This window comes from Nylanderia fulva, unplaced genomic scaffold, assembly GCF_048542155.1.
Source record: "Nylanderia fulva isolate GAGA-0341 unplaced genomic scaffold, ASM4854215v1 Scaffold289, whole genome shotgun sequence".
NCBI lineage: Eukaryota > Metazoa > Arthropoda > Insecta > Hymenoptera > Formicidae > Nylanderia > Nylanderia fulva.
In genome coordinates, this window is record NW_028190357.1 from 64,592 (window position 1) to 77,349 (window position 12,758).

A 12,758-nucleotide genomic window follows, 5' to 3' on the forward strand; every position below is an offset into this window, starting at 1 on the left:
GGGAAGATTTTGTCAACCCGGGGGAAAAAAAAGAAAGAAAAAAGTGTCGGGGCAACCCCATATCATCAAAAAAACCCCTTTTATATACGAAAAAAACCAAAAACCCCCTTTTAATGGAAATTTTTCCCCCCTTTATTTTTTGATTAAAAGAAGTAAAAAAATTTGGACCAAGGGTACAGAAAAATTTTTTTTTTTTTAAAGCAAAAAAAAAGGGTTATTTTTAAAAGCTCGAAAATCGGGTTTTAAAAAGGCCCCCCAAGGTTTTTTCCTTTTAAATTATTTTTTAAAAAAACCCTTATTTTATTAAACCAAAAAAATTTAATAAAAAGGCAAAAAAAAAAAAATTTTAAAATTAAAAAATTTATATTTTTACAGACTTTTAAAAAGTGGTTTTTAGAAGAAGCTTTTTTTCGAAACACCCCCCTAATACCCGTTTTTAAAATCGTTTAAATGGGCCCCGGGCCCTTCCCCCCAAATTTTGTTTCGGTTTTAAACCCCGGGGGGAACACTATTACTACTATAAAAAACCCCCGAAAGGAACACGGGGAAAAAATAAACCATTAGATGTTTAGGGAAATTCGTTTTTGGGAAAAAAATTTTGTTTAAAAGATTTTCCCGTTTGGGGTTTTTTATTTTGGGGGAAAGTATTAAACTTCCCATGAACGAAATAATATAATAAAATTGCAATTTTGATAAAAATAAAGTACCCCCCACGATATAAAATTTTTTTAAATTTGTGGTTTAAAAGGGGTTATCCCCAAATGAAAGACCAAAAAAAATTTAAAAAAACCCAGTCCCCTTTATTTTAGCCCGGAAAATTTTAAACCCCAAAATGTGATATCGAAGGTTGCAAAATTAGCAGAAATTTTCTTGGGAAAAGAAGTATTATTTTTAAAAAACCATTTTTTGTCAAAAATCTTATTTTAAGTGATAATGGTGAATAAATAAAAGAAAAACTTTTTTTTTAAAAAAAAACAAAATTTAAACCCCCAATTTACACAGTTAAAATAATAGAAAACATAAAAAAGAATTTTTAAAAAAACCCATTTTTTAATATTTTTTGGGTTTGCCCGGAATTTTTACGCAATACCCCGGAGAGGTAATACGGGGGCGTTTATAATTTTTTTCCCGAAAATGATATTTGGAACAAACTTTATTCCCCCAAGGGTTTTAATTTTTGGGAAAAAAAAAACCTTAAATTTTGGTTTTAAAAAAAAAATTTTTTAATTTAAAAAAAAAAAAAAAATTAGGTGGTGAGGGTTTTTTTAAAAAAAAAAAAAAAAAAAAAAATTTTTTTTTTTTAAAAATTTAAAGTACTTTTTTAACCCCTTAAAATTTTTTTTGTTAAGTTTTTTTTTATATCCTTATTTTTTACCCAGATATTTACCCTTAAAAAAAAAATACCGTTTTTTTTTTTAAAGGGGTTTTTACCCTTAAACCCCCAAATTCCCGCAGTTTTAAAAAAATGGTTTTTTTGGGATTTGTGATTAAAAAACATATTTTCCCCGGAGAACCCAAAGGGGTTTCCCGGAAACCGTTTTTGACATGCCCCTTTGGGGGGAAAAACCCCCCAAGGGGGAAATGCCCTTTTTCTTTTAAAGGGGGGGAAAGTAACGGGGGAAAAAATTCTTTTTGGAAAAACCCCCCTTTTAAAATTAAATGTTTTTAAAAAATTGAAAATGCCCCCAAGAAGCAGGGGATGAAGATGGTTTTAAAATTTTTCCCCACCCTTCTTTGTTAAAGGGATGAACAAATTTTTAGTTTTTTAAAAGACGAGCGTTTTAGTTTTGGGGGTTTTTTGGGAAAACTGATAAAAAACAGTAAACAAAAAAGGGGGTCGCCCCTAAGGTAGTAAAAAAAAATTTTTGAAGGGGGTTTTTTTCAAACCCCTCAGTTAAAGGGCCCGATGGGGGGAAGAAAAAAATTACAATCAGGTGGGGAAATGTCCCAAAAAAAAATTTTAAATCCCCCAAATTTTTAAAAATGATAAATTACTGCGGGTTTGAATCGGTTTTATGGTTTTATGAATTGATTTAAAAAGAGGGGGTTTACAAGCCAAGAAGAAATGGGAAAAAATTTTAAAACCTATTTTTAAAGCCTCACAGTTGGATGCAAAATTAAAAAGTCTACCAAAATTTTTTCAAGAAAAGTTCCCCGAATTTTGTCATAGAAAAAAATTAGAAGTTTCTGTGATTTGAAAAAAAAAACCAGCTGATGATTTTTGGAAAAAGTAAAACCTCATTGAAAAATTTTTGGGCTGAAAATTTTAAAATTTTAGACAAGGGGTTTTTCCCAATGGAACTTACTCTGGAAGTTTCATTGTCAAACCCGGGGGGAAAAAAAGAAAGTAGACGTTTTCGTGCAATCCTTATCATAAAAACCCCATTAAAATACGATACAACCAATAAACCCGAAAAGGGGAATTTTTTTTCCCCTTTTTTTTTTTGGGTTTTTAAAAGAAGAAATGGTAAATTGGACCAAGATACAAGGAAAAATTTTTTTAAAAAAAGGGAAAAAATTTTTTTTAAAAGCATCGAAATCTGGTTTAAAAAAAAAATCAGGTTTTTTCCCTTTTTTTAATTTTTTTTTTAACAAACCTTTTTTTTATTTAACAATTTTAAAAAGAGTCATAAAAAATATTTAAAATTAAAATTTATATTTTTTACAGATTTTTTAAAAAAAGGGGGTTAAGAAAAAGCTTTTTTCGCAAACTTTTGGGCCTAATAGCGTTCTTTTATCGATTATGGACTGGGCATTTCACCCCCAAATGATTTCGGGGGTTTAAAACCCCTGGAACACATATTACTACTTGTAATCCCCCAAGGGAAATACAGGGGAAAAAAAACCATTAGATGTTTATGGATTCAGAATTTGGGAAAAAAAATTTTTCTTAAAAGATTTCAGATGCGGTTTTTGACTGTTGGGATAAGTAATATAACTTACAGACGAAAATAATATAATAAAATTGCCAATCTTTGATACATAATCAATGTCATTTCCCACGTATTCAAAACTTATTTACCAATATTCGTGGTTTTAAAAGTAGGTTTATTACGACACCATAGAAGACGCAGCGAATTCGAAAATCGAGTACACTTAGTTTCAGACCCGAACACCCTTAACCCCCAAAATGTGATTACTCGACCGGTTGCATAACTATACGCCTCTCGTCTTTTTAGTACCTACAGCACATGTTCTGTGGTGCAACGAAGTCACTATGCCCCTCCCCTTGACCGCAAACCCCTATTTTCCTTTGTCGAAAATCACATTATTAGCCTAATGTGTATAATGACGTGAAGAATATACAAACTGCCCACCCATAACCCCAACACATTCCTTAAAAAACCCAATCAAATTTTCACCTACAAATCCACAACCCCCCCCAGTGATAAATACCATAGAAAACATACACAAACCCCGATTGATACCAAACCCAAACATTTTTTATATATTTTATTGTTCGACGGCCCCTCCCAATACTTAAGCACATTAGCACGGATGAGCGTAATATATACGGGAGCGTTTTATAATTAATTTTCGGAACATGAGATTTCGATAACATAACCTTTTATTACCACATGGTTGAATTGGAAAACAAAAAAAAAAAAATAAGCTTGTAATTCGGGGAATAAAACAAAATTTGGAGGGTGGAAAAAAAAAAACCAATACCCCCGGTGGGGGCGGGGTTGCCTTAACAAAAAAAAAAAAAATTAAAAAAAAAACCCCCCGCCCTTTCACTTTTCTTTTTTCTTTTTACTTTTCTTTTCTCTTTTCGCCTTCCATTTGTGACCCATCTCTACGTTTCTTTATGATGCCCTATCCTAACTATTAGCTCCGCGCTATTTGATTCCGCACCAAATCCCGTTCTTTGTTACGCGTGTTTCACCCTAAATACAACTGGCAGTTAACAAACACTACCGGCAATTGTCCCCATCCGCTCGCTACTCACCCCACATTCTGATTCAGGCGAACTTCACCCCCGGTTCCGGCCAGCCTCGCTGGACTGCTGTGGTTGTATATAATGAGCTGGGGTCCAGCCGATAGCGTTTGTGACACTGGTATTGGGCCGTGGATTGCACGTCTGCCAGGTTTTTTTCTGTAGCGCCCGCACCCCCCGATTCTTTTACGGCCACCCATCCTTCTCTTTTTTCCTCCCTCCTCTCCCCACTTTTCTCCCCCTCTCCCTCTTCCCCTCCCCTCTCTAGCTCTCGCAACTTTTCTCGCTCCCACCTATGTGAAATTTCCGTAGTTTTTGCAAATAAATCTAATTTTGCGACGACCCTGAACCCCGGCAATGACTTGTTAGATATTTTCCTCTGGCATTTTGTCAGGCATTCCCTCCGGTATCCCCTCGGTCTCTTACTATTCACATTCACATTTCGACCTGTGTTCTTCACACCTTTTCGAACCCGCGTCTTTTTCCACTGGACCTGCAGGATCATCCGACACATCTAGCCTTGCTTAATCCGTTCTTCTTTATTCCTCCTCATCCCTAACGCTCCAGCCATTTTGCCCACCCCGCGTTCCGTTTTCCTTTCTTTGTCTGCATGTGCTCCAGGTTTCATTCTGTGTCAGATCGTGCTTAGAGTTTATATGCTGGGTTGTTTTCATTTAGTGCTTTAGTGTAAGGTATGCCTCGACCTCGCTTCCATACTCCCCCACCCTTTTTAGTGCACAATCGGAATTTGAAATACCTTATGGCCATTTTTCACACCTACGTCACCTTTAGCGTAGCACACAATCAAATTGTTCTCAATGAGTGCTTCCGCACTTCCACTTGCCAAATCCCACGCTTAAGATCGGCCCCCGCCACATGGGAAAGACCCCCCAACCGCCCATCACCCCCCACACCCCAAATCAACCCCCCCCCCCCCACCACACTCAGGTGGAAGTCTCGTACACCGACCAAAACTTATCGGTTACATCTCAAATTTACACATATCATAATTCACTGCCAGCTGTCGCCAACCATCAGGCAAGTCATTGGTCTACCTGATATGATATTAAAAACCAGCCCCCACCCCACCCAGGGCTTTACCAACAAGCCTCTACACAGAAGAAATAGGAAATTTTAATCCTATATGTAAAGCATATCACACGTGGAGATAGGCAAGATTTAAGAAGTCTCCACGCGAATTGTTTCAAGAAAAAGTTAAGAAGTTTCGTCACTAGGAAAGAACCATAGAAGATTCTGCTGATTTGCAAAAAATCAGCTGATGATTTTCTGGAAACAGTAATAAAACCTCTATTGCAACAGTTTGATCGAACATATCTTACAATTTCAGATAAAGTGGTTTCCAATTGGACTCACTATGGAAAGCATCATTGTCCTAACCCAGGGAGAGAGGAGGAGAAGAAAGAAAGAGACGTTTGGCGTGCATTCCATATCATCAAACAACCCATTCATACTACGATACAACCAATAATATCCGGCCCCCCCCCCATCAATGGCAATTTGTTGTCCCCTTTATTTATCGTATAAAGAGATAATGGTAAATTTTTGGCCAAGACGTACAAGAAGAAACTGTATTTAAAGCAGAAATGTTATTGTTAAAAGCATCGAGAATTGGTAAAATCACATAGGTAGTTTACTTTTATAAATTACTTTTTTTAAACAACCGTATTTTATTTAACAATTTACTAAGAGTCATAAAAAACTATTAAATAACATTATCATTTCCGGTGACAGATCATTTTAAATGTGGTTTAGAAGAACGCTTATGTCGCCAAACATTGGGTGGGTCCTAATAGCGTTCTTCTTATCGATTCATGGACGGGGAAAATTGCCCCCAATAGTTTTGGGGTTTAAAAAACCCCCGGAAAAACCCCCCAATTTCTTACTATTAATACCAAAAGGGGAAATCGGGGGAAAAAACAAAACCTTTTGATGTTTATGGAAATTTAAATTTTGGGGAAAAAAATTTTCTAAAGTTTTTTAGATGCGGGGGTTTTTTTGGGAAAAAAATAATAAAACTTACTAACAAAAAATATAAAAAAAATTTTCATCTTTGATTTTAATAAAATTTTCATCCCCCCCGATATAAAAATTTTTTTAATAAATTTGGGGGTTTTTAAAATGGTTTTTTCAAAAAAAACCCCGACGAAAATTTAAAACCCCGTACCAAATTTAATTTTTGACGAAAATTTTTAAAAAAGTGATATCCCCCCCAAGGTTGAAAATTCTTTAAATTTTTTTGGTGGAAAAAAGTCATTATTTTTTTAAAAATTTTTTTGTCAAAAATCATTTTTTAATTGTTAAAAATGATAATAATAAAAAGGGAAATACATTTTTAAAAAAAAAAAAAATATACACAAACACAGTTAAAAAACTAGAAAAAAATAAATAAAAATTATCAAAAAATTTTTTAATTTTTTTATTGTTCGACAATTACTTTTCCCCAAAAGCCGGTGAGCGATATACGGGCGTTTTAATTTTTTCGAAAATATTTTCGTAATAACTTTATTCCATGGGGTTTAATTTTTAAAAAAAAAATTTTTTTTGGTAAAAAAAAATTTTTAAAAATTTTAAAAAAAAAATTAGGGGTGAGGGTTTTTTTTAAAAAAAAAAAAAAAAAAAAATTTTTTTCATAAAAAAGTCTTTAAACCTTAAAATTTTTCGTTTTTCTTTTATTCTTATGTTTCCAAAAATTTGTCCCAAAAAAAAAGTTTTCTTTAAAGGGGGTTTTTCCCCTTAAAACCAAATTTTCCCGTATAAAAAAAAAGGTCTTTTAGATTTTGGGTATTAAAAACATTTTTCAAGGAAATCAAATCCCCGGTTTTCCCCCCCCCCCCCCCCCCCGTTTGGGAAAGTCCCTTGGGGACAAAACCTGGGGTACGTTTTTTTTTTTAATGGGGGGGGGGAAGTAAAAGGGAAAAAAAACTCATTAGAGAACCTTTAAAAACAAAGGGAAAAATTGAAAGACGAAAAACCGGTAAGATTTTTAATTCCTCCTCAAATTTTTTTAAAAATATACAAAAATTTTTAGTTTTTTAAAAAAACGACTTTTAGATTGGGGATTTTTGGGACCTGTGAAAAAAAAAATGACAGAAAAAGGAATCGTCCTCTAAGAGTAGTACAAAATAAATTTAGAAGAGTTTCATCTGAACGTCAGTTAAGGCGATGGGAAGAACAAATACAATCAGGTGGAAGTCGTACAGAAAAATTATCTTACATCTCCAAATTTACACATGATAAATTTACTGCAGCTGTCGAATCAGGATTCATGGTTCATGATATTGATTTAAAAAGATGGGCTTTACAAGCTCAAGAAGAAATAGGAAATTTAAATCCTATATTTAAAGCATCTCACAGTTGGATAGCAAGATTTAAGAAGTCTCACCGAATTGTTTCAAGAAAAGTTACGAAGTTTGTCACTAGAAGAACATTAGAAGATTCTGCTGATTTGCAAAAATCAGCTGATGATTTTCTGGAAACAGTAAAACCTCTTATTGAACAGTTTGGATCTGAAAATATTTACAATTCAGATCAAAGTGGTTTCCAATTGGAACTTCACTCTGGAAGATCATTGTCTAACCAGGGAGAAAAGAAAGTAGAACGTGTCGTGCAATCCATATCATCAACAACCCATTCATATACGATACAACCAATAATATCCTGTAATGGCAATTTGTTGTCCCCTTTATTTATTGTATTAAAAGAAGCTAATGGTAAATTTGGACCAAGAGTACAAGAAAATTTATTTAAAGCAGAAAATGTTATTGTAAAAGCATCGAAATCTGGTAAAATGACATCAGGTATTTTCCTTTTATAATTACTTTTTTTAACAACCTTATTTTATTTAACAATTTAATAAGAGTCATAAAAAACAACTATAAATTAACACTTATATTTTGTACAGAATCCATTTGAAATTGTGAGTTTAGCAGGAGCTTATTTCGCACAACATTGGTCTCTAATAGCTTCTTCTTATCGATTCAAGGATATCTTCTGGACATTTGCCCACCCAATATGATTTCGGATTTTTAAACACCTCCGTGGAAGGTGGAAACATATTTACTACTATGATAATACCGAACGGAACTACCAGGGAAAATACAAACCATTAGATGTTTATGGATTCAGAATGTGGAAAAAATTTTTGCTAAAAGATTTTCAGATGGCGGTTTTACTGTTGGAAAGTAATATAAACTTACATGAACGAATAATATAATCAAATTGCAATCTTTGATACATATCAATTGTCATCCCCACGATATCAAAACTTATTATAATATTCGTGGTTTAAAAGTGGTTATACGAATGAAAGACCAGACGAATTCGAAAATCCAGTACACTTTAGTTTAGACGAAACTTTAACAAATGTGATATCGAAGGTTGCAATAATATAGCTGTAGTAAGATGTTCTTGGTGCAAGAAGTCATTATGTTTGAAACATTTTTTTGTCGAATATCATTATTGTAATGTGTATAATGAGTGAATAATATAAAATGCAAATACATTTTTAAAAAAATCTAAATATACACAATACACAGTTATAAATACATAGAAAACATAAATAAGAATTATACAAAAACATTTTTATATATTTTATTGTTCGACGGTAATTACTTACGCACATAGCACGGATGAGCGTATATACGGGAGCGTTTATAATTAATTTTCGAAAATGATATTTCGTAACATAACTTTATTACACATGGTTGAATTTGGAAAAAAATAAGCTTTAAATTAGGTAAAACAAAATTTTTAATTTTGAAAAAAAAAATTAGGTGGGCGGTGTTTTTTTAAAAAAACAAGAAAAAAAAAAAAATTGTTTGTTCATATAACTTTAACGTACTCTTTCAAGCATAAAGATTTGTTGTACGTTTTGTTGTCTTTATATCTCTTATAGTTTAGCAGATATTTGATGATCCTAAAGAAGATAATCCGTTATTGCTTTAAATGAGGTGTTTCACCCCTTAAAACTCAAATTGCGCACGTAGTAAAAAAATACGTGTCTTTTAGATTTGTGTATTTAACAACATATTTCAAGGAGAATCAAATCGGTACCGGACAGTTGTGACATGTCCTTGGGGACATACAATGGGGATAGCGTTTTTTCATTATAATGGGTGTGGAAGTAACGGAAGAAATATATCTCGATTATGAAGAACCTTATAAATTACATAGTTTTGAAATAATTGAAGATGACGAAGAAGCATGGCATGAAGATAGTTTAAATTCTCATCCTCATTGTTCAAATGATGATACAAATTTTGATAGTTCTTATAAAAGACGAGCTGTTGCGTATTGGCGATTTCGGGACACTGATGAATAAACATAATGACAGAAAAAGGAATCGTCCTCTAAGTAGTAGCAAAAATAAATTTAGAAGAGTTTCATCTGAACAGTCAGTTAAGGGCGATGGGAGAAGCAAATTACATCAGGTGGAAGTCGTACGAGAAAAATGATCTTACATCTCCAAATTTTACACATGATAAATTTACATGCAGCTGTCGAATCAGGATTCATGGTTCGATGATATTGATTTAAAAAGATGGGCTTTAAACAACTCAAGAAGAAATAGGAAATTTAAATCCTATAATTTAAAGCATCTCACCAGTTGGATAGCAAGATTTAGAGAAGTCTCACCCAGTGAATTGTTTCCAAGAAAAGTTACGAAGTTTGTCACTAGAAGAACATTAGAAAGATTCTTGCTGACATTTGCAAAAATCAGCTGATGATTTTCTGGAAACAGTAAAAAAACCTCTTATTGAACAGTTTGGATCTGAAAATATTTACAATTCAGATCAAAGTGGTTTCCAATTGGAACTTCACTCTGGAAGATCATTGTCTAACCAGGGAGAAAAGAAAGTAGAACGTGTCGTGCAATCCATATCATCAACAACCCATTCATATACGATACAACCAATAATATCCTGTAATGGCAATTTGTTGTCCCCTTTATTTATTGTATTAAAAGAAGCTAATGGTAAATTTGGACCAAGAGTACAAGAAAATTTATTTAAAGCAGAAAATGTTATTGTAAAAGCATCGAAATCTGGTAAAATGACATCAGGTATTTTCCTTTTATAATTACTTTTTTTAACAACCTTATTTTATTTAACAATTTAATAAGAGTCATAAAAAAACTATTAAATTAACATTTATATTTTGTACAGATCATTTTAAAATGTGGTTAGAAGAAGCTTATTTCGCAAACATTGGTCCTAATAGCGTTCTTCTTATCGATTCATGGACTGGACATTGCCCCAATATGATTTCGGATTTAACACCTCCTGGAACACATATTACTACTATGATAATACCGAAAGGAACTACAGGGAAAATACAACCATTAGATGTTTATGGATTCAGAATTTGGAAAAATTTTGCTAAAAGATTTCAGATGCGGTTTTACTGTTGGAAAGTAATATAAACTTACATGAACGAAATAATATAATAAAATTGCAATCTTGATACATAATCAATTGTCATCCCCACGATATCAAAACTTATTTAAATATTCGTGGTTTAAAAGTGGTTATACGAATGAAAGACCAGACGAATTCGAAAATCCAGTACACTTTAGTTTAGACGAAACTTTAACAAAATGTGATATCGAAGGTTGCAATAATATAGCTGTAGTAAGATGTTCTTGGTGCAAGAAGTCATTATGTTTGAAACATTTTTTTGTCGAATATCATTATTGTAATGTGTATAATGAGTGAATAATATAAAATGCAAATACATTTTTAAAAAAATCTAAATATACACAATACACAGTTATAAATACATAGAAAACATAAATAAGAATTATACAAAAACATTTTTATATATTTTATTGTTCGACGGTAATTACCTTACGCACATAGCACGGATGAGCGTATATACGGGAGCGTTTATTAATTTAGTTTCGAAAATGAGATTTCGTAACATAACTTTATTACACATGGTTGAAATTTGGAAAAAAATAAGCTTAAATTAGGTAAAAACAAAATTTTTAATTTTGAAAAAAAAAATTAGGTGGTTGAGGGGTTTTTAAAAAAAAAAAAAAAAAAAAAAAAATTGTTGTTGGCATAGAACTTTAAGGTACGCTTCAAGCCATTAAATTTGTTGTAAACGTTGTTTCTTTATATCTCTTATATGTTTAGGCAGATAAGTTGATCCTAAAGTGAAAAATGACAGGTTATTCTTAAAGGGGTGTTTCATCACCCTTAAAACTCAAATTGCGCACGGTATAAAAAAATTACGGGGCCTTTTAGATTTGTGTATTTAACAACATAGTTCAAGGAGAAATCAAATCGGTCCGGACAGTTGTGACATGTCCCTTGGGGACATACAATGGGGATAGCGTTTTTCATTATAATGGGGTGGAAGTAACGGAAGAAATATATCTCGATTATGAAGAACCTTATAAATTACATAGTTTTGAAATAATTGAAGATGACGAAGAAGCATGGCATGAAGATAGTTTAAATTCTCATCCTCATTGTTCAAATGATGATACAAATTTGATAGTTCTTATAAAAGACGAGCTGTTGAGTATTGGCGATTTCGGGACACTGATGAAAACAGTAATGACAGAAAAGGAATCGTCCTCTAAGAGTAGTACAAAATAAATTAGAAGAGTTTCATCTGAACGTCAGTTAAGGCGATGGGAAGAACAAATACAATCAGGTGGAAGTCGTACAGAAAAATTATCTTACATCTCCAAATTTACACATGATAAATTTACTGCAGCTGTCGAATCAGGATTCATGGTTCATGATATTGATTTAAAAAGATGGGCTTTACAAGCTCAAGAAGAAATAGGAAATTTAAATCCTATATTTAAAGCATCTCACAGTTGGATAGCAAGATTTAAGAAGTCTCACCGAATTGTTTCAAGAAAAGTTACGAAGTTTGTCACTAGAAGAACATTAGAAGATTCTGCTGATTTGCAAAAATCAGCTGATGATTTTCTGGAAACAGTAAAACCTCTTATTGAACAGTTTGGATCTGAAAATATTTACAATTCAGATCAAAGTGGTTTCCAATTGGAACTTCACTCTGGAAGATCATTGTCTAACCAGGGAGAAAAGAAAGTAGAACGTGTCGTGCAATCCATATCATCAACAACCCATTCATATACGATACAACCAATAATATCCTGTAATGGCAATTTGTTGTCCCCTTTATTTATTGTATTAAAAGAAGCTAATGGTAAATTTGGACCAAGAGTACAAGAAAATTTATTTAAAGCAGAAAATGTTATTGTAAAAGCATCGAAATCTGGTAAAATGACATCAGGTATTTTCCTTTTATAATTACTTTTTTTAACAACCTTATTTTATTTAACAATTTAATAAGCGTCATAAAAAAAACTATTAAATTAACATTTATATTTTTGTACAGATCATTTTAAAATGTGGTTAGAAGAAGCTTATTCGCAAAACATTGGTCCTAATAGCGTTCTTCTTATCGATTCATGGACCTGGACATTGCCCCAATATGATTTCGGATTTAACCCCTCCTGGAACACATATTACTACTATGATATACCGAAAGGAACTACAGGGAAAATACAACCATTAGATGTTTATGGATTCAGAATTTGGAAAATTTGCTAAAGATTTCAGATGCGGTTTACTGTTGGAAAGTAATATAAACTTACATGAACGAATAATATAATAAAATTGCAATCTTGATACATAATAATTGTCATCCCCACGATATCAAAACTTATTTAAAATATTCGTGGTTTAAAAGTGGTTATTAATACGAATGAAAGACCAGACCGAATTCGAAATACAGTACACTTTGTTTAGACGAAACT

The 12,758-nt window shown here is 32.5% G+C and overlaps 2 pseudogenes across 1 annotated transcript; both read left to right on the plus strand.

Moving 5' to 3' along the window:
• LOC146722677 (uncharacterized) overlaps positions 1–10,739 on the plus strand; it is a 21,627-nt pseudogene extending 10,888 nt beyond the window's left edge.
• A 545-nt stretch (positions 10,740–11,284) lies between these two features.
• Positions 11,285–12,552, plus strand: LOC146722678 (uncharacterized; annotated as a pseudogene). Its single transcript, XR_014924983.1, has 3 exons — positions 11,285–11,295; positions 11,568–12,232; positions 12,338–12,552. The product of XR_014924983.1 is annotated as an uncharacterized LOC146722678 (transcript).
• The last annotated feature ends 206 nt before the right edge of the window (positions 12,553–12,758 follow it).